At 42.7% G+C, this 21316-nt stretch overlaps 1 long non-coding RNA gene across 1 annotated transcript in view; it reads left to right on the plus strand.

Annotated features, from left to right (window-relative positions):
- LOC134909817 (uncharacterized) overlaps nt 1–21111 on the plus strand; it is a 115494-nt gene extending 94383 nt beyond the window's left edge. Inside the window, exon 3 of the long non-coding RNA XR_010176037.1 lies at nt 21029–21111. This is a non-coding gene — a long non-coding RNA (uncharacterized LOC134909817). The remainder of the gene's footprint in view (nt 1–21028) is intronic.
- Nucleotides 21112–21316: the final 205 nt, after the last annotated feature.

Genomic DNA, 21316 nt, shown 5'->3' on the forward strand with positions numbered 1-21316 from the left:
TTGGAACCGGTCAATTACAGCCGCGTTTGTAATGTACAGTGCATCATTAAGAACGTGATATCCCGTGAGAGCCCCCAATTGATAATGCCGTTTTATATGCAGGAATGAAAGCTATACCTTAAACACACCTTAAATACACTTTACCATGGAGCCGCTGCGGCCGCTGTACTTAATACACACTCTACGTACTTTGTACGCTATTAGCGTACAAAGTCCCGTGCTGTGTACGGACTTAGCGTACAAATGCCGCGCTGACGGTACAAAGTACACACAGCGCGTACACACCCAATGAACACACTTTAAACCTTATACAGCAATGTGATGCATTACTAATACACTTTAAACCTTATGCAGCAATGCAGTGTGATGCTATTACACGTTAAACCTTATGCAGCAATGCAGTGTGATGCTATTACACTTTAAACCTTATGCAGCAATGCAGTGTGATGCTATTACACTTTAAACCTTAGCAGGGAAAGAAAGACACAACACCAGTCTGTCGCTAAACCACTGGGTTCTGACACCACAGCGTATTATTGCTGAAAGGGGGTTACAATATAAATAATACAATACAACAGAATAATGGCTACAGTCAATGTTACATAAGTGAGTGGATTCGCCGCGCTACCCAGTCTGGTCCTCCGTCATCTGATAGATAACGTTGTGAGTCTTGTGTCTGACCAGGCCTGCTGCAGGCTCTCTTTATACAATTCATCCAAAACTTAACACAATGGATACTGTAATCTCTTTGTCCATTGGACACAGGGATGCACATTTACAGTACAGGAGAGGTTATAGGTCGGTTTGAATAGGTAGGCGATGTCTTTCCCAACTGCTCTTGTGGGTGGTCTCCTCTGGATTCCCGCCGCATACATAATGTACAGTAAATACAGTTTATATCTATATTCTGCTCCTGCACATAACTATCTGCAGGAACATGCGATCTTTCTCAAACCAACACCGGAATGTTACCCTTAAAATACCCTTCAGCTGGATACCAAACACCACCTTATAACCTTGTTCTGTCCCCTCCTATCCTGTAAAGGTGAATCCCTTTGTTCTGATACCATTTAAACTGCTGTTACTTTCTGATGTGGTGCAGGGATACTATGTGTACATTGTGCACTATTTGGATTAAATATGTAATGTGTTTTGATAGCCTTCCATGCGTTCACAAACTCTACCGTAAATACCCATACCATGCGCTAATGCGCAGGACCGCGGGAGCGACCATACGCAAATTGCGAATATGTGCACGCACAGCAGAGCAAGTACGCGCACGGAGGCCATCTGTGCGTAGTTTGCACTGCAATATTTTTCGACTTTGACACCCTCTACACACCAATCGCAGCAATCCAGAGGGCGCGGTAGGATTTCTTCCAATTTTGTATCCAAGATATTTTATTATTAGTTATAATGAATGCACATTAGCAGTTTTCTGGTAATAATGGCTCTATTACCAGTAGGCATTTGATATGCCGGCTGTTGGGATCCCGATGCTCAGCATACCGGCACCGGGATCTCAACAGCCGGCATACCGACAACTATTTTCCCTCTTGGGGGGGTCCACGACACCCCTGGAGGGAGAATAAACAGCAAGGCTCGCATAGCGCACCACCGTGCTTGCAAGAGGCTCTTTTGCGCTCGCCCCACTGCAGGCATGCCGGCGGTCAGGATCCCGGCACCGGTATGGTGGGCGCCGGGATCCTGACAGCCAGCATAACGTAGTAGACCCGTTTTCATCCATGCAGATATAAAACTGATTATCTTGTATCATTTATTTCAACGGGTTAACATTGGTATATTAGAAATAGCATGAAATGTTTCTATAGCAGTTATGTATGTTGTGAATATGATGCAATGTTTGAAAATGTGACATAAAATTATTTTTATAAATGACTGTTGCTGCCATCCTATGGTTACATATGCAACTACAGTTTTAAAGGAAATAAGTAATAACCAAATGATTTTTTTATATTAATATAATGTTTCTACACAGCATGACAGAGGCCGCTCTCACTAGTTTACAACTAATTTATGTAATAAATAGTGGATGGGAACATGTGGCACAGTTATTCAGTGTTACAATACTTTACTTGTGAAAACACAAAGTATTAACTTCACACCATTCTATTCCTCACCTGATTACTGCAAAAGAACATTTTGTGGCTTTGTAATTTCCCCATGGAAAGTGTCATTCAGACTTGAAGTCCTACTTTCGCTGTCCCTAGAAATTGTAAACTGGGTCCTATTACCGTTTGCCTGTCAACTGGGGCTCTTTTGCGCTCACCCTACTGCATGCATGCCGGCGGTCAGGATCCTTGCACTGGTATGCTGGGTGCCGGGATCCCGAGTGCCGGCATAACATACTACACCCTGTAAGATCTATTGCACTGTAATATACACTGTTACTTACAATGAATTATAGAGGTGCTGGTAAGCGCATGGGCACTAATAGAAAATGAATGAAGCCTGAGTTTCTAGCTCTCTGTACAGTATATCCAAGTTGGGAAGCTTCAGTTTTCTAAGTTCCCCAGGACCAGGGTACTTTTCTATTATGCAGCCTACTGTACGACAGCTTGTTTGTCTTCATACAGTATATTGGAGTCTATTTACTAAGCCTTGGACAGAGATAAAGTGGACTGAGATAAAGAACCAACCAACCAGATCCTGTAATTTTTTCACACATAGCCTGTAAAATGACAGTTAGGAGCTGATTGGCTGGCACTTTATCTCTATCCACTTTATCTCTCTCCAAGGCTTAGTAAATAGACTCCATTGTCTCTCTTCTTTATTTAGGTTCTATATTTCTGTTTTAAAAACAGTTAAAAGAAAACCATACAAACACAGATTCTAAAGCTGGGTATACGCTAGGCCATATAACGGCCATTAAAACGAATGGGCGATATATTGCTAGCGGGTCGGCGGGTGATTGCAAACGATATGTCTGTGAACAAGGCCGTTCACAGACATATTGCGCCGGCTGTGCGGCACAGCCATTGGCCAATATAATTTCAGATATATTGGTGCATCTGGCTGTGTGTACACTTGTTGTAGGGCTGACGTCACAGCTGGACAGGCGAATTCATGTGCCCATCCAGCTGTGATGCAAGACTGACACACCAAGCAGCCAATCGGTAAGTGAACGTGGTTATCTGGATTTGCCTCACTGCCGGCCAATGTGCACCCAGTTTTTTAATGGTATGGTTGTTCAACTTCACTATTATGAATAGAGACAAGCAGTTCGGATTTTGAGGAATCCGAGCTGATCCAAACGTTGGGATCTGGGTCCACCCGAGCCGCGGCTTGTGTGCTTCCCGCCATACCCTGATTTCCATTCAGTGCTGAACTTCATCTTCCCAGCTCTGATTTTTTTGCGGGAGTTGTATTCTATATAAGGCGCCGCTGCCATGACTCAGCGCCATTTCAATCAGACACACATTGTACTGTATTATATACCGAGACTAACAAGTGGCTGTGCTGACTAGTGACTGTGTGTAAGGGGCACACTGTATGCTGATGCATGCTGCACTATACTCTGCTATACTGGCTGTGCTCAGACTCACAAGTGGCTGTGCTGTATAGTGACTGTGTATAGGTGACATGCTGCACGCTGCTGTGTGCTGCAATATACTCTGCTCTACTAGCTGTGCTGTGTCCACAAGTGGCTGTACTGTATAGTGTCTGTGTATAAGTGGCATGCTGCATGCTGCGGTGTGCTGTGCTATACTGTGGTATAGTTTCTGTGCTGTGTCCAGACTCTCAAGTGGCTGTGCTGTATAGTGACTGTGTATAGGTGGCATGCTGCATACTGCTGTGCTACTGGTTGGGTGGTGTGCTTTACTGCATTTTGTTTATGTGCATCTATAAGCCCTGTGATCCACGCCACGCAGTTTGAACTGAGCTGCAAGTTTAAAAATAGAAAAAAAAAAATATATATCTATTGTTTTTGTACCGGTTGGTTGGTGCGCTTTACTCAAGTGTGCTTTGTTCATGTGCATCTATAAGCCCTGTGACCTGCGCAGTTTGAACTCAGCTGCAAGTTTAAAAATAGAAAAAGAAAAAAATGTATAGCTGTTGTTTGTACTGGTTGGTGCACTTTACCCTAGTGAGCTTTGTTCACGTGCATCTATAAGCCCTGTGAGCCATGCAGTTTGAACCTAGCTGCAAGTTTATAGATTGAAAATAATAATAATTATATATATATATATATATATATATATATATATATATATATATATATAAAACAGAAGTTTTGTAGGCGGCACTCACGGCTCCAATGAAAGAAAGACAGGACGCTGTCTAGTTCAAATCGACGTTTCAATGTTTCCAATAAAACATTTTCATCAGGATAACAGAATGACAGAAAACAGCTTACCTAAATACCCCTCAGTCGTCCATGGCGCCGAAGGTCCGCCCGCCATGCTCGGTAAAGAAGTGACGTCATCACGGGTCGACGAAGCTCGGTGTCACGGAGGAAACCCACCTGTGCAATGCATACAATGAATGAATGAACAAAACAACAATGCAAAAAAACAAAGGTTTTCGCATTAAAAATATACCCACGATTGGGCGATTTAATGCAGCATTCTGTAAAAAATGGATCCTTATTTTAAACAAATGTTCATATGATTTAATTATTTTGGTGATAGAAGAGGTAACTAGGGAACTCAGCAACATACGTACTCAAATTGAAATATTTGAAACCAAACATAAAGCAACTTTGGAATCCGATTCTTCCAATAATTGGCTAGAAAAAATGTCTTTGGACATTGATAAATATCGCAAAGATCTGATCCAATACAAAAGGGACAAACTTGACAAAGTCAACAACGATTATGCCAAGAAACTGGTATATCCCTGGATTTCTGGTGTATCCACACACCGAAGAGCACCAAGGCGAAAACCATACAATCGCTACAATATGGCACAATTTGACACTGAGTCATCAACTGAGGGGGGTGCTTCCACCAGTGATATTGAACATCATACTACAACTTCAGGTCGGCCCCCTTTAGGGGTACTCACCCGGGCCCAGCTAGCCGACCCAGGCAGCAATTCACGCGGCGGGGAGGCCAAGGGAAAAGGTCGCAACGCAAAGCGGCGTCCAAATTCCAAACGGAAATAATTTTTAATCTTTCCGATCGAATGCTTTCGCCCATTGAAAATAAAATATTATCTATGGTTCTCAATTTTGTCCCTACTCAGAAATTGGATCCATTTGAATGGAAAGTTGAGCAGTTCAAACTTGGACGACAATTACGTTTAAAGGAACATTTTAATAAATCTACTGATCCTATATCTTCTGATTTACCAGCAAAGCTTAAGAAAAAGTCCAAATTTGATCCTTTATCTCACAATCAAGCGATTAAAATGTATTGTAACACCGTTGACCATCAGGTCGCTTTAGATATCCAACGCCATGATACTGGACATTCCAACCTTACAAAACCTGAGTGGGATGCCCTTACTAATCTTTCTCGATATGATGACGTGGTGATCCGCCCGGCGGATAAGGGCGGGGCAATCGTCATTCAGAACACCATCGATTATGTCCAAGCACTAAACCAACATCTGGATGATAAATCTACATATAGAAAATTGAATTCTGATCCAACCAAGCTGTTTAAGGAAGAACTGGATAAACTACTAAAGTCTGCAGTTGATGAGAATAAACTCTCACAATCTACATATGAAGCTCTGGTTACACCATTTCCTATTGTTCCAATACTTTACTCCCTTCCTAAAATCCACAAAGATAGCCACAATCCACCTCCTAGACCAATTATTTCTGCTAGGGGTTCCCTTTTCCAGGCCATTTCTGTTTATCTTGATTATTTTTTGCAGCCGTGTATTCAATCTAAGAAAACCTACTTGAAGGACACCACTACTTTGCTCAAAGCATTATCTGAGATTGGCAGTGTACCTTCTAATTGTCTTCTGGTCACGATAGATGTAAATAATTTGTACACCTGCATTCCTCATTTCGAGGGGATTGAGGCTGTGCGCTCTCTTATCACTGATAATTGCATCTACCGTGGTCCAGATATTGAAGTATTTCTCCAATTATTACAACTATCTCTTGAACGGAATTACTTTCTCTTTAATAATGAATTTTTTTTACAGCTCCGAGGTTGCTCTATGGGTAGTAATGTTTCACCTTCTTTTGCTAACGCATTTATGTTTCAGGTTGAAGATTCATTATTTTTTTCTTCCATACATATCAGTTCTCATATTTTAACATATTTCAGATATATAGATGACCTGCTCCTTTTTTGGACGGGACCACGTGACTTACTGGAAAACTTGTTGAACACTCATAATGCATCATCCTCCCCTATTAAGTTCAGCTATCACATAGATCCTAAAATGGTTGATTTTTTGGATGTACACATTGAGGTCATCAATAATAAAATCACCACAGATCTTTATGTTAAATCTACCGACAGAAACAATATTTTGCTAGCCTCGAGCCATCATCCAACCCCACTACGTAAGGGTCTCCCCTATTCACAGATGCTTAGAATCAGGCGCATAGTCAGTGATGAAACTAAATTAATATCTCGATTAGACACTCTGATCGCCAAATTCATCACTAGGGGTTATGCAGCTGCTGACTTAGAGGTTCTTAAACAAAATGTCATTAAAATTCCTCGTTCAGTCACATTGAATGCAACTGGTAAAAAAATACAAGATAATAAGATGATTTGGGTTAACAAATACAATACCCACAGTAACTCTATCAGAAAAATTTCTAACAAATTCTGGCCTATTATACAGGCAGATAAAAATCTTACATCATTATCTAACTCTAGACTTATGCCCGCTTACAAACGGGGGAAAAACCTCAGGGACCATTTGGTCAAAACTAATATACAGTTTCCCAGCACTACACGTGGTAATACTCCTCGTTTTTTGAGTGCATCCAAGCCTGGGTGTTTCCGCTGCTTGGGCTGCACTACGTGCAGCCATATGCAGCCGGGTGATTCATTTCATCACCCCTACTCTGGCAAACGATATAAAATTTATCATCGTGTTACATGCACAACTAAATTTGTGGTCTACCTCCTTAGTTGCCCCTGCGGGTTACACTATGTTGGGAAAACTGAATGCATGTTTAAAGAAAGGATGGCGGGACATCGAGCATCTATTAGAGCAGCGCTGGTTGCTGGGCACAGTGACCGGCCAGTCACCCGTCACTTTGTTAATGCCCGTCACTCTTTGGCAGTATTGAAACACCGTATTATTGACCACATCCCACCATTGACCCGCGGGGGTAACAGGGGGTTACTTTTAGTCAAAGCTGAAGCCAAGTGGATTTTCCTACTCGATACCTTGTCCCCGAAAGGGTTAAATGAACAATCAGGTTTATCTTGCTTCCTGTAGTTGCTCTCTCTATCGCCTTAATATTTTAATCATCCACATTGCTGCTATCCCCTGCATCCCCTTTCCATAAGTTGTTACATGTTACATATCTCTGTTGCCATTGTATATTAACCGTTACATTTTTGTAACACTTGCTAGTCCCTTGTTACTTCTTTGATCTTGTACATCCTAACAGTGTTTGTGTGAAAATAATTTTTTCCTCGCTGTTTATTGGTTGGGCTGATATGGGAATTTGTTAACCAATAAGTATATGACAATGGTAAATTATTCTATCAATTATTTAGATTTGATGATGTCTTAGTTTCCAACAGACATATATGCATTTTTATCACTTTTGTTTTTTTGTATTGTTGTTTTGTTCATTCATTCATTGTATGCATTGCACAGGTGGGTTTCCTCCGTGACGCCGAGCTTCGTCGACCCGTGATGACGTCACTTCTTTACCGAGCGTGGCGGGCGGACCTTCGGCGCCATGGACGACTGAGGGGTATTTAGGTAAGCTGTTTTCTGTCATTCTGTTATCCTGATGAAAATGTTTTATTGGAAACATTGAAACGTCGCTTTGAACTAGACAGCGTCCTGTCTTTCTTTCATTGGAACCGTGAGTGCCGCCTACAAAACTTCTGTTACACATAGGTGATTGCATGGTCACCATTGGAGGGCACTGGCATTACATAAGTATATCTCTTTGCAAGGAGGAGTGCCGCAAACAGACTTTGTATATATATATATATATATATATATATATATATATATATATATATATATAGTCCAAAGGGGAAGCAATTAAAGGCACTCAGAGGGGCAAAGAAATACAGCACTCAAAAGTTGGTCAGTCGACGTTTCGGAGCTTGCGCCCCTTTATCAAGACATATCATACACAACAATAACAGTGAACTCATACACATTAAATAGCAGAGAGTCCCGGTCTCACCGTCTCGCCGCGCGTCTCCCAGCCGATGCTCCTCCCACATGACGCACTTCCTAGTCGCCGCTTCCCCTAGTCGTCCCAGCAACCAGGTGGCTTGCGTTCCACCAGTGTAGGCGCGTGCAGGAAGCGTCGTCACTGGTGCTATGCAGACTGAACCCGAGATCTAAGGACACACAGTAAAATAACCAACAAAAGATTAAAAACATATGCATGTAAATACCACATGAATACGTACACCAATAATATATAACCATCACAGCACAAAGAAAGGTATGCAGCACATTAGAATAGAGACAAGCTCAATATAATATAATGCTATACAGAACCCGTAGCTACATTGTAATATTATTGAGCATCATCACAACAGATATTGCAAGAAAAGAGCTCCTAGTGGTCAAACCCAAAAATAGAACATATGTATTACTGCAATCAGACCTAGAAAAATTACATTAAGCTGTTCCAGTTGATCTTATCATTAAGACCATAAGGAACCATAGTATTGAGCCGAACTATCCATCTTGACTCAGCCAGTAGTAGCGTCTTGTGTTGATCACCCCCCATCAAAGACATCGGAATGTGATCAATCATAAAATATCGTAATGAGGACAGAGTATGTCCCTTCTCCTTAAAGTGACGTGCCACCGGCTGGTCCAGATTTTTCCCTGACAAATGGATGGCAGAACGACGTAACGCCATCCTATCCCTAAAAGGCCTGGATGTCTGACCTACATAATATAAGCCACAAGGGCAACAAAGTCAGATCTACACGTCAGTACATGACGAATATCATAGAATTTCTCTAAATGTGGATGTTTAAATCTTTTACATGATGTCATGTACTTACAGGTAGTACAGTTGTAGCAACTATAGTAACCTGGAGGTTTAACATAAATATTGGGTCCAATAGTTTTACCCATACCTTGGACATCAGACTTCACCAGCCTATCTTTAAGATTCCGTCCCCTCCTAAATGCAGCCAATGGTCTACTGCTGCTAAAACACAGGAGATCTCTGTCTGTCTTGATAATGGGCCACAGAGCTTGAGTTGCTCGTTTAATAATAGGACTGGCTACCGTGTAAGTACTGACCCAAGGAATAGTATTCTCCCTTGTGCGCAAAGCAGGTTGTAACAACTGAGATCTAGGCATTTTTAGTACCTTCTCCTTTTGGGTCAATAATTGTTTGGAATCATACCCACGTGCAATAAACTTAACAATAACATCATCTAACCTAGAGGAGATCATCATAGGGTCACTCACTACCCTTGCTATGCGCATCATTTGAGATAATGGCAATCCCTGTTTAAGAGCCACCGGATGATGACTATCCGCCTTGAGAAAGGTGTTGCGATCAACATCCTTAAAATACACATCAGTACTGATTATACCATTCGTAATCCTAACTTCCACATCCAAAAAATTCATGACTTCAGTACTGCAAGCATGGATGAATCCAAGCCATTAACTTCATGCATTAGGTTCTCAAACTCCGCCATACTCCCGGTCCACAACATGAATATATCATCTATGTACCGGGAGTATAGCAGAATATTCCGACTCACTTCAATGCGATTAAGAAATATCTGTTCTTCAAGATTAAACATGAAAATGTTTGCATATGAAGGTGCCACAGCAGACCCCATGGCACAACCGCGAAGTTGCAAGAAAAACTTACTGTCAAACAGAAAATAATTTCTAAGCAAAGTTAATTTTAGTAACTGCAAAAACAAGGCATGACTGAAAACATCTGGATCTAAGAAATCGTTAAGAAATATGCGCATAGCCTCCACACCTTCCACATGTCTTATGGAGGTGTAGAGGCTGCATACATCCAAACAACACATAATCGTGCCTGCTGGCACCGTCTGGAGAAAAAAGCAATAAATTAATAAAGCTCGTGGTGTCCTTGAGAAAGGATTTCTTAAGTGGCAATAGCAGCTGTAGAATTAAATCCAACAGTTTGGCAATGTTCTGGAACAACGAATCACGGGCAGATATAATCGGCCTCCCGGGTGGATTAGCACTGTCCTTGTGCAACTTAGGCAGCGTATACAGCACCGGTGTACGAGGAAACTTTTTGAATAGTGTCTTGTGTAAAGCTGGTGTAATCAAGCCATTCTGAACGGCTGAGTCTAAAATTCCACTCAACTCATTCTGGTACTCCTTAGTCGGATCACACGGAAGCTGCATGTACACATCAGCGTCAGCCAACTGCCGCTCGATTTCTCTCTTATAGTCATCTAGATTTTGGACCACAATGGCCCCACCTTTGTCCACCGGTCTTATTATGATATCTTCGTATTTTGCCATGTTTTTAAGAGCTGCAGACTCATCTTTAGACAGATTGAATTGTATCTTAGCAGGTGCTGCCACAAATTTAGATACGGATTCATCCAGTAACCTGTTGAAAGTTTTAATCGACGGGTTGCTGGACACCGGATCAAATGAAGAGCTTGAGCAAGATTGTATAAACCCATCAAGTCCAGATGTGACCAAAGGGCTGGGTTTATGTTGATAATATTCTTTAAGTCGCAGTTTGCGGGCCAACTTATGTTGATCTTGTTTCCAATCAAAGTCGTCATGTAAATTCGTTGGCACAAACGATAAGCCCTTCTGTAACACATTTGTTTCAGCGTCAGTGAGGACGCGATTAGATAGGTTAAAGATCAGCGTATCTTCTTTTTGTCTGCATTTCTTGCCCCTTTTGTTTTGGCCACCCCTGCGGGTGGCAGATCGTCCTGAGGATTTACCCTTGTTGTAACCTGACCTAAAGGGACATTAGTGCTAGAACTAGGATCATTGGAATCAGACACAAAGAATTCGCTGTCACTGTTGCTCATAGAGGTACCAGGGTTGTGACGATTCTTATTCCATGGTCTCCGTCTTTGATTACGTGGTACACCACGCCACTTATTCCTGCTACCTCCAGACAGCCACCGATACACTGTATTTTCCTCGTAATCATTGTCAACTGTAGATTTCTTGTTGCGTTTAAACTTTACAAGCTCTTTGCGATACTGGTCACAGTTGTGTTGTAATTTAGTGATCCAGCTCGAATTAGCCGGATCATTTAACAGCTTTTTGGACTCTTTCTCCAACGATTTAATCTTGACACGAGCACTTTCCAATTCACGTCTTGATTCGTCAATAACAAGGACCATTAGGTCCAATGCACATCGGTTTAGAATGCCGACCCATTTTCTAACAAAGTCCGGGTTGTTTCTCCCGATAGTAGGCATGTTCCTACATCGGAAACCTCGTGGAACTTTCCTTTCTCTATAATAATCTGATAGTGATGAAGCATGCAGCATGTAATCTATCTCGCGGCGTTTCAGTTTAAGTAATTGAAAATATACATCCTCCATATTTTCTTTAAGGTCCTGGCCAGGCACTTTCTCATTAAACAGAATCTCCTCCACTTGTTCACATGTGAAGCTAAACATCTCACTTTGGGGTATATTGAAATTCTGACATCCTGCCAGGTCCTGTAAAACCAGAAGAGCCAGCCGACTTCATGATGATCCTGCTATCTTGCAATAGCCCACCGTGTACAGACCACACACACTGTAGCCGCTACTCCGCCGTGTGCACACCAAGGCAGCGCTGCTGAAGCACCAGTGAAAATTAAAAACAATTAAATACTGCTACAAATGGATGTCTGTTTATATCCAAAAGAATAATGATCCTAGGGGTGCCATGACACTCGGACCTCAACATGAAACATGTAAGGGATCCAACACATACAGTCCCATGTCAGCCGGCACTCAGCGGTAAAGATCAGCGGGCCCCGGTGCCCTAGTCCAACAAAACAATAGTCGTCCAAAGGGGAAGCAATTAAAGGCACTCGGAGGGGCAAAGAAATACAGCACTCAAAAGTTTTCTTCACGCAGGGGGCATGGAGTACAAGGACAGTGGGTAACAGGATGAGAGTGCGGGGACGGTGAGTGAGCGGGGACAGGCCTGTTAATGAGAAAGTGCCTGGCCAGGACCTTATTGAAAATATGGAGGATGTTTATTTTCAATTACTTAAACTGAAACGCCGTGAGATAGATTACATGCTGCATGCTTCATCACTATCAGATTATTATAGAGAAAGGAAAGTTCCACGAGGTTTCCGATGTAGGAACACGCCTACTATCGGGAGAAACAACCCGGACTTTGTTAGAAAATGGGTCGGCATTCTAAACCGATGTGCATTGGACCTAATGGTCCTTGTTATTGACGAATCAAGACGTGAATTGGAAAGTGCTCGTGTCAAGATTAAATCGTTGGAGAAAGAGTCCAAAAAGCTGTTAAATGATCCGGCTAATTCGAGCTGGATCACTAAATTACAACACAACTGTGACCAGTATCGCAAAGAGCTTGTAAAGTTTAAACGCAACAAGAAATCTACAGTTGACAATGATTACGAGGAAAATACAGTGCATCGGTGACTGTCTGGAGGTAGCAGGAATGAGTGGCGTGGTGTACCACGTAATCAAAGACGGAGACCATGGAATAAGAATCGTCACAACCCTGGTACCTCTATGAGCAACAGTGACAGCGAATTCTTTGTGTCTGATTCCGATGATCCTAGTTCTAGCACTAATGTCCCTTTAGGTCAGGTTACAACAAGGGTAAATCCTCAGGATGACCTGCCACCCGCAGGGGTGGCCAAAACAAAAGGGGCAAGAAATGCAGACAAAAAGAAGATACGCTGATCTTTAACCTATCTAATCGCGTCCTCACTGACGCTGAAACAAATGTGTTACAGAAGGGCTTATCGTTTGTGCCAACGAATTTACATGACGACTTTGATTGGAAACAAGATCAACATAAGTTGGCCCGCAAATTGCGATTTAAAGAATATTATCAACATAAACCCAGCCCTTTGGTCACATCTGGACTTGATGGGTTTATACAATCTTGCTCAAGATCTTCATTTGATCCGGTGTCCAGCAACCCGTCGATTAAAACTTTCAACAGGTTACTGGATGAATCCGTATCTAAATTTGTGGCAGCACCTGCTAAGATACAATTCAATCTGTCTAAAGATGAGTCTGCAGCTCTTAAAAACATGGCAAAATACGAAGATATCATAATAAGACCGGTGGACAAAGGTGGGGTCATTGTGGTCCAAAATCTAGATGACTATAAGAGAGAAATCGAGCGGCAGTTGGCTGATGCTGATGTGTACGTGCAGCTTCCGTGTGATCCGACTAAGGAGTACCAGAATGAGTTGAGTGGAATTTTAGACTCAGCCGTTCAGAATGGCTTGATTACACCAGCTTTACACAAGACACTATTCAAAAAGTTTCCTCGTACACAGGTGCTGTATACGCTGCCTAAGTTGCACAAGGACAGTGCTAATCCACCCGGGAGGCCAATTATATCTGCCCGTGATTCGTTGTTCCAGAACATTGCCAAACTGTTGGATTTCATTCTACAGCCGCTATTGCCACTTAAGAAATCCTTTCTCAAGGACACCACGAGCTTTATTAATTTATTGCTTGGTCTCCAGACGGTGCCAGCAGGCACGATTATGTGTTATTTGGATGTATGCAGCCTCTACACCTCCATAAGACATGTGGAAGGTGTGTAGGCTATGCGCATATTTCTTAACGATTTCTTAGATCCAGATGTTTTCAGTCATGACTTGTTTTTGCAGTTACTAAAATTAACTTTGCTTAGAAATTATTTTCTGTTTGACAGTAAGTTTTTCTTGCAACTTCGCGGTTGTGCCATGGGGTCTGCTGTGGCACCTTCATATGCAAACATTTTCATGTTTAATCTTGAAGAACAGATGTTTCTTAATCGCATTGAAGTGAGTCGGAATATTCTGCTATACTCCCGGTACATAGATGATATATTCATGTTGTGGACCGGGAGTATGGCGGAGTTTGAGAACCTAATGCATGAAGTTAATGGCTTGGATTCATCCATTAAGTACCCATACGCTTGCAGTACTGAAGTCATGAATTTTTTGGATGTGGAAGTTAGGATTACGAATGGTATAATCAGTACTGATGTGTATTTTAAGGATGTTGATCGCAACACCTTTCTCAAGGCGGATAGTCATCATCCGGTGGCTCTTAAACAGGGATTGCCATTATCTCAAATGATGCGCATAGCAAGGGTAGTGAGTGACCCTATGATGATCTCCTCTAGGTTAGATGATCTTATTGTTAAGTTTATTGCACGTGGGTATGATTCCAAACTATTATTGACCCAAAAGGAGAAGGTACTAAAAATGCCTAGATCTCAGTTGTAACAACCGGCTATGCGCACAAGGGAGAATACTATTCCTTGGGTCAGTACTTACACGGTGGCCAGTCCTATTATTAAACGAGCAACTCAAGCTCTGTGGCCCATTATCAAGACAGACAGAGATCTCCTGTGTTTTAGCAGCAGTAGACCATTGGCTGCATTTAGGAGGGGACGGAATCTCAAAGATAGGCTGGTGAAGTCTGATGTCTCAGGTATGGGTAAAACTATTGGACCCAATATTTATGTTAAACCTCCAGGTTGCTATAGTTGCTACAACTATACTACCTGTAAGTACATGACATCATGTAAAAGATTTAAACATCTACATTTAGAGAAATTCTATGATATTCATCATGTACTGACATGTAGATATGACTTTGTGGTGTATGTGATATGTTGCCCTTGTGGCTTATATTATGTAGGTCAGACATCCAGGCCTTTTAGGGATAGGATGGCATTACATCGTTCTGCCATCCATTTGTCAGGGAAAAATCTGGACCAGCCGGTGGCACGTCACTTCAAGGAGAAGGGACATACTCTGTCCTCATTACGATATTTTATGATTGATCACGTTCCGATGTCTTTGAGGGGGGGTGATCGACACAAGACGCTACTACTGGCTGAGTCAAGATGGATAGTTCGGCTCAATACTATGGTTCCTTATGGTCTTAATGATAAGATCAACTGGAACTGCTTAATGTAATTTTTCTAGGTCTGATTGCAGTAATACATATGTTCTATTTTTGGGTTTGACCACTAGGAGCTCTTTTCTTGCAATATCTGTTGTGATGATGCTCAATAATATTACAATGTACCTACGGGTTCTGTATAGCATTATATTATATTGAGCTGGTCTCTAGTCTAATGTGCTGCATACCTTTCTTTGTGCTGTGATGGTTATATATTATTGGTGTACGTATTCATGTGGTATTTACATGCATATGTTTTTAATCTGGTGTTGGTTATTTTACTGTGTGTCCTTAGATCTCGGGTTCCGTCTGCAGAGCACCAGTGACGACGCTTCCTGCATGCGCCTACACTGGTGGAACACAAGCCACCTGGTTGCTGGGACGACTAGGGGAAGCGGCGACCAGGAAGTGAGTCATGTGGGAGGAGCCTCGGCTGGGAGACGCGTGGTGGGACCGTGAGACCGGGACTCTCTGCTATTTAATGTGGGTGAGTTCACTGTTATTGTTGTGTATGATATGTCTTGATAAAGGGGCGCAAGCTCCGAAACGTCGACTGACCAACTTTTGAGTGCTGTATTTCTTTGCCCCTCTGAGTGCCTTTAATTGCTTCCCCTTTGGACGACTATTGTTTTGTTGGACTAGGGCACCGGGGCCCGCTGATCTTTACCGCTGAGTGCCGGCTGACATGGGACTGCATATACCGTATATACTCGAGTATAAGTCGACCCGAATATAAGCCGAGGCACCTAATTTTACCACAAAAACCTGGGAAAACTTATTGACTCGAGTATAAGCCTAGGGTGGGAAATGCAGCTCTACCCGTACACAGACCTCATAGTGCCAGATATGCCCCACAGTGCCAGATATGCCCCACAGTGCCAGATATGCCAGATATGCCCCACAGTGCCAGATATGCCACACAGTGCCAGAAATGTCCCACAGTGCCAGATGTGCCAGACATGCCCCACAGTGCCAGATGTGCCCCACAGTGCCAGATGTGTCAGATATGCCCCACAGTGCCAGATATGCCCCACAGTGCCAGATATGCCCCACAGTGCCAGGTGTGCCAGATGTGCCCCACAGTGCCAGGTGTGCCAGATGTGCCCCACAGTGCCAGGTGTGCCAGATGTGCCCCACAGTGCCAGGTGTGCCAGATGTGCCCCACAGTGCCAGGTGTGCCAGATATGCCCCACAGTGCCAGGTGTGCCAGATATGCCCCACAGTGCTAGATACTTACCCTCTATCGCTCCCGCGCTGTCTTCTGAAGGAGGGACATGGAGAGCGCAGCGCGCGGCTCTCCTGTGTCCCTCCTGCATCTCCGGCGGCAGCGGCGTGTGTTAAAGGAAGTGCCGGTTCGTGCACTTCCTTTACCACTCAGACGCCGCTGCCGCTGGAGATGCAGGAGGGACACAGGAGAGCAACGCGCTGTGCTCTCTGTGTCCCTTCTTCAGAAGACAGCGCGGGAGCGACGGAGGGTAAGTATCTAGCACTGTGGGGCATATCTGGCACACCTGGCACTGTGGGGCATATCTGGCACTAAAGCCGACTCGAGTATAAGCCGAGGGGGCTTTTTCAGCACAAAAAAAAGTGCTGAAAAAGTCGGCTTATACTCGAGTATATACGGTATATATATATATATATATATATATATATATATATATATATATTTATTTATTTACAGTGTGTACTGCTTGGTGCGCTTTACCCTAGTGCACTTTGTTCATGTGCATCTATAAGCACTGTGATCCATGCAGTATGTGGCAATGTTTCATAGATGTGCTATAAACTGCCAAGTGTTTTTGATCAGCTGCTCTGATGCTTAGTAACCAGCCAGCTCGCTGCAGCCTTTGGCCAATATTGGTGGAAACAAACAATAAAGGCCCAAATTATGTGATTTCAGCTGTTTTTGTCATTTTTTGAAAAAAGATAAATCTCAATCCAAAAGCAAGTCACAGCGGTTTGGCAAATCTAAATTCAAAGCCAGACGACGAATCAGAGCCATAAATAAATCCAGCAAAAATGGTTCGACATACAGTACATCTCTAATTATGAAGGGGAATTAGATGCGATGGACATTACTCACTGCTACTTCCCTTTTCTTAGCACTGTAGAAGGGCTATGTATTAAATAATATTTGACAGACATCCCCATAAAACACCAGTTTTCAGGGGGATTCCACAAATATTATGTACCATGTACCATGGCGGAACTGCAGCAGATATCTCCATATCTAAGTAGATGGCGAAGCAATCAGATATTCCAGAGCTTGCCCTGGCAGCTAACACCATTTTTAGATGGTGTTGGCCCATTTAAGCCTATGAGCCACACTCTGCAGACTTTCTTGGGAGAGGAATGCTTTGGATTCTTTCCCTCGGCAGTCCGTTTACACATGCACCAACCGGTATCGGCTCATGTGCAGCTGGCCACAGTAGAAAGTAATGTGATTATGGTTCCAATCACTTTACTTATATTGATCGCTGGAATAGTAATTTAGGCAAACAAAGGTTCCTTTTTGCTGCAAATTGTGACAATAAGGAATACTTATTATTGGGGACTGGCTGCAACTATTAATAAACGTGCTCTGGATGAAACCTTGGTCAGTAGTACCGAGGACTCTGTGAAGCTCAGCAGCAGTTGGTTTGCCCTCGGACCACACTACAGACATAAGGAAGAGAGAGCAGTTTCTTCTCCTGCTATGTGCCTGACCAGCATTGGGGCTTTGCAGAGCCTTAAAGGCCAGTACTCACGGCCCGATGCTGGAGAGATGTGTGCTGAGCGAACCGCTCAGCACACATCTCTCCCGGCGCTCAGCACAGCGCGATCTGTGCTGAGCGTGCGGGGGGAGACGGGGGGGCCGCTCACTTCACCCAGCGGGTGAAGTGAGCGACCCGCTAGATTGGCCTGCATGCAGGCCAATCTAGCAGCAGCGATAGCGATGCGCGGGGCTGCGCATCGCTATCGCTGTTAGGGCTACACACGGAGCGATCTTGCTAAAAATCTAAGCAATCTAGTCAGATTGCTTAGATTATCGCTCCGTGTGTACCCCCCTTAAGAACCAGTACAGTTACATTGAAGTGAGGGGCTGTTAATTTTATAGTCCCATCATTCTATGCCATTGTTACAATGGCATTCTATATTCATGTTTTAAAAATTAGCACCTATCCAGTAGACTCAATGCTCTATTTGAAGTGCCCATTTTGGTGGAACACCCATTCGATACTGGAACTTGCAACTACACCTTGTCTGTATTGCTCAGTAAAGTTATTCAATGCATTTGACTATACTGTGATATATAAATATAAAGAGGGAGGAGCCCAAGCTCCTACCAAAACTTCTATACCCCAAAGCTCCATTGTCTCCCAATGGACTACGAGGAAATGATCCAATGTGAATACAAAAAATTCTATTTTAGACTGTGTGTTTTCTAGATATATAGCACCAGAGCTGTAACTAGACATTGTTGTGCTCTGGACGAGAGAGAACACTGACTCCCTCTTCTCCATCTTGGTGGGGGTAATCTACAGTATGTGCCGCTGTAAAAAAATACCCCTCCCTGAACTTACATACATATTCCATGCACCACTCCGCAACATGCAGTAGCATCAATCATAATCATTTTAGTTTAAAGAATAAAGCAATTACTCCAAGGCCAGCTTCCCTTCATACAGGAGCACTTCTTACACAGTGCTAGTTATAATTCTGTAGTATCATAATGTTATTAATGTAACTTGTACTGGCATCCGGATGCTAGGTCGAAAGGAAAAAAGGTCGACATGCATTAGGTCGATGTAGTGAATAAGTCAACAATTAAAAGGTAGACAGCACAAAAGGTAGACAGGTTCAAACGGTCAACAGATTCAAAAAGTCAGCATGACGATGATCAACACGTGTGGTCGAAGCAAGTTTTTTCTTTTTTTTTACCATCCACATGGACTACAACTGGAAATAATAACCTATGCCGAGCGTGTCGACCTTTTGACCATGTCGACCTTTCTACCATCTAACTTTTTACCTGTCAACCTTTTGACCTTTTCCATGTTGACCATTTGGGATCAACCTACTGATTGTAGAGCTTTTTAATGTAGATCTATTGAACCCCTTATACTAGTCCTAACTATAGTTCTAATAAACACATCTACACGTATAATAAAACTGTACGGGTCACGCAAAAAATACTGGGTGAATTTGGATTGTGTTTAAACTATTGTATAGCTTAGTGATCTAGAAAGTAACTGGGGTATGTATGATCTTGATTTCACATCAGGGAGAGGAACAATAAAGGAAAAACCAGACACTCTGTGTATGCAGGCTACACAAATCCAAAATGACTATGAATGTGTTTAATTTCTGAACTCACTTAGTGCAGCTGGACTTCCAGCGAACAGCATTGTACTGAAAGTTGGTGTTCCGATCATGCTTGTTTGCTATTTGACTCCACCCAAATTATGCAACGGAACCCAACATAAAGTAACTACTCTGCAGAGGAACCTAATTGAAGCAGAGATTGTAACGGGATGTGGAGCGGGTGTGACTGTGTTTATACCTCGTATACCCCTTATGCCCAACAATTTTCCTTTTCAATTCAAGTGCCTGCAGATTCCTGTAAGTGTCTTCTTCACTATCACTATCAACAAGTCGCGGGGAAAACCCTCAGGGATGTAGGAGTAGATCTCAGGACCAGCGGCAATGGCACGTGGTTTGCTCACGAGCTAGTAGCCCCAAGCATGTTTTTGTGTTACTACCTGAAGGAAAAACTGCAAATAAAATGTAAAATAAATTTTGTGATCAATGTGTACAATATAAATTATATAGATGGGTCCACGGTTATCTTGGCTAGTTTGCTGTGCCTAGGCACAACATGGTTTATTAACATAAATCCTTCATCTATTGTTCTCAGCTGCAATACAATAAAGAGAACAATACACCAGGGGATTAAGTCATTACAGCAAGGGATTAAGCCCAACTGCCCAATCTCAGTTACTCCTATTAAAGGTCAAGATAAACATGGACCCATCTGTATATCACAATATTAGATGGCACTACCGTCTTTATAAAATTAGTTCTGCTGAACAATAGCAGACATCCATGTGAGCAGTGCTGTTTCTTGTGCCAGGCATGCTGTGCAATTGGACGGGGCACAGCGGCCAAGGCAACTCAATGTTACAGTGTTCCATCTGGAATACTACTGAAAATGTTCTTCCCAAAAATGGCAGCCACCTCATAGAAGACAGTTTTTAAGAATACTAGAGGAGGTGGCAGCCATTTTCAGAAGGTAATTTTCAATACTTTGAACTGGGAGGAGGCGCGAACAGTGCTTGGGAACTTCAGAGAGCGGCGGCAGCAGCGGCCAATGGGATCCCCTGACAATGAGCAGAACCCCTTGACAATGAGCAGGTAATGTGACATTACAGTGGGGGCATTACAGTGGGGGGATAATATGGTAACAGGGGCACGTGGGGGCATATTATAGTGTCAGCGGCATTACAGTGGGAGCATAATATGGTGTAAGGGACACTATGTTGGTGAAAACAAAGTGGCCTTTCTTGCAAGGCCATACCTATTGCTGCAAAGCTACACCCATTACAGCGAGGCCACACCCTCACCGGCATACACAAGTATACATTTTTCATATGTATATCGGGGTGCATTTTTTTAGAGTTTGCATTGGGAACCAAATTGTCTAGAAACGACCATGCATGCGAGAGCAGTCACTGGCAAGCGCTAGTCTGTGTAATAATATTCAGGAATTTCATATGCCAGTGTGTTATCCTTCGCAGGTCAGTTCTGTGGTCTCAACATTCCAGCAATCATGAACGAAATGCCAGAGGCTTCTATGGATACTGGACAACTAATCTAACCGATATTCCTAGTGAACCTTTATGGAATCTCAAACCATGGGATCATGTTATAGTAGGTGAGTTAAGAATCCAAATAATTTTACTTACAACTTTTTAATATATTTACTGTAATGTGCTTTATTTTATGTCATTCTGTTATGTTGTGTGGTGTATGTATGCAAGATAATTGTAATTTATAGATATCTATTTAAATTGCTGTGGTTTACT

Source organism: Pseudophryne corroboree, chromosome 1 (assembly GCF_028390025.1).
Source record: "Pseudophryne corroboree isolate aPseCor3 chromosome 1, aPseCor3.hap2, whole genome shotgun sequence".
NCBI lineage: Eukaryota > Metazoa > Chordata > Amphibia > Anura > Myobatrachidae > Pseudophryne > Pseudophryne corroboree.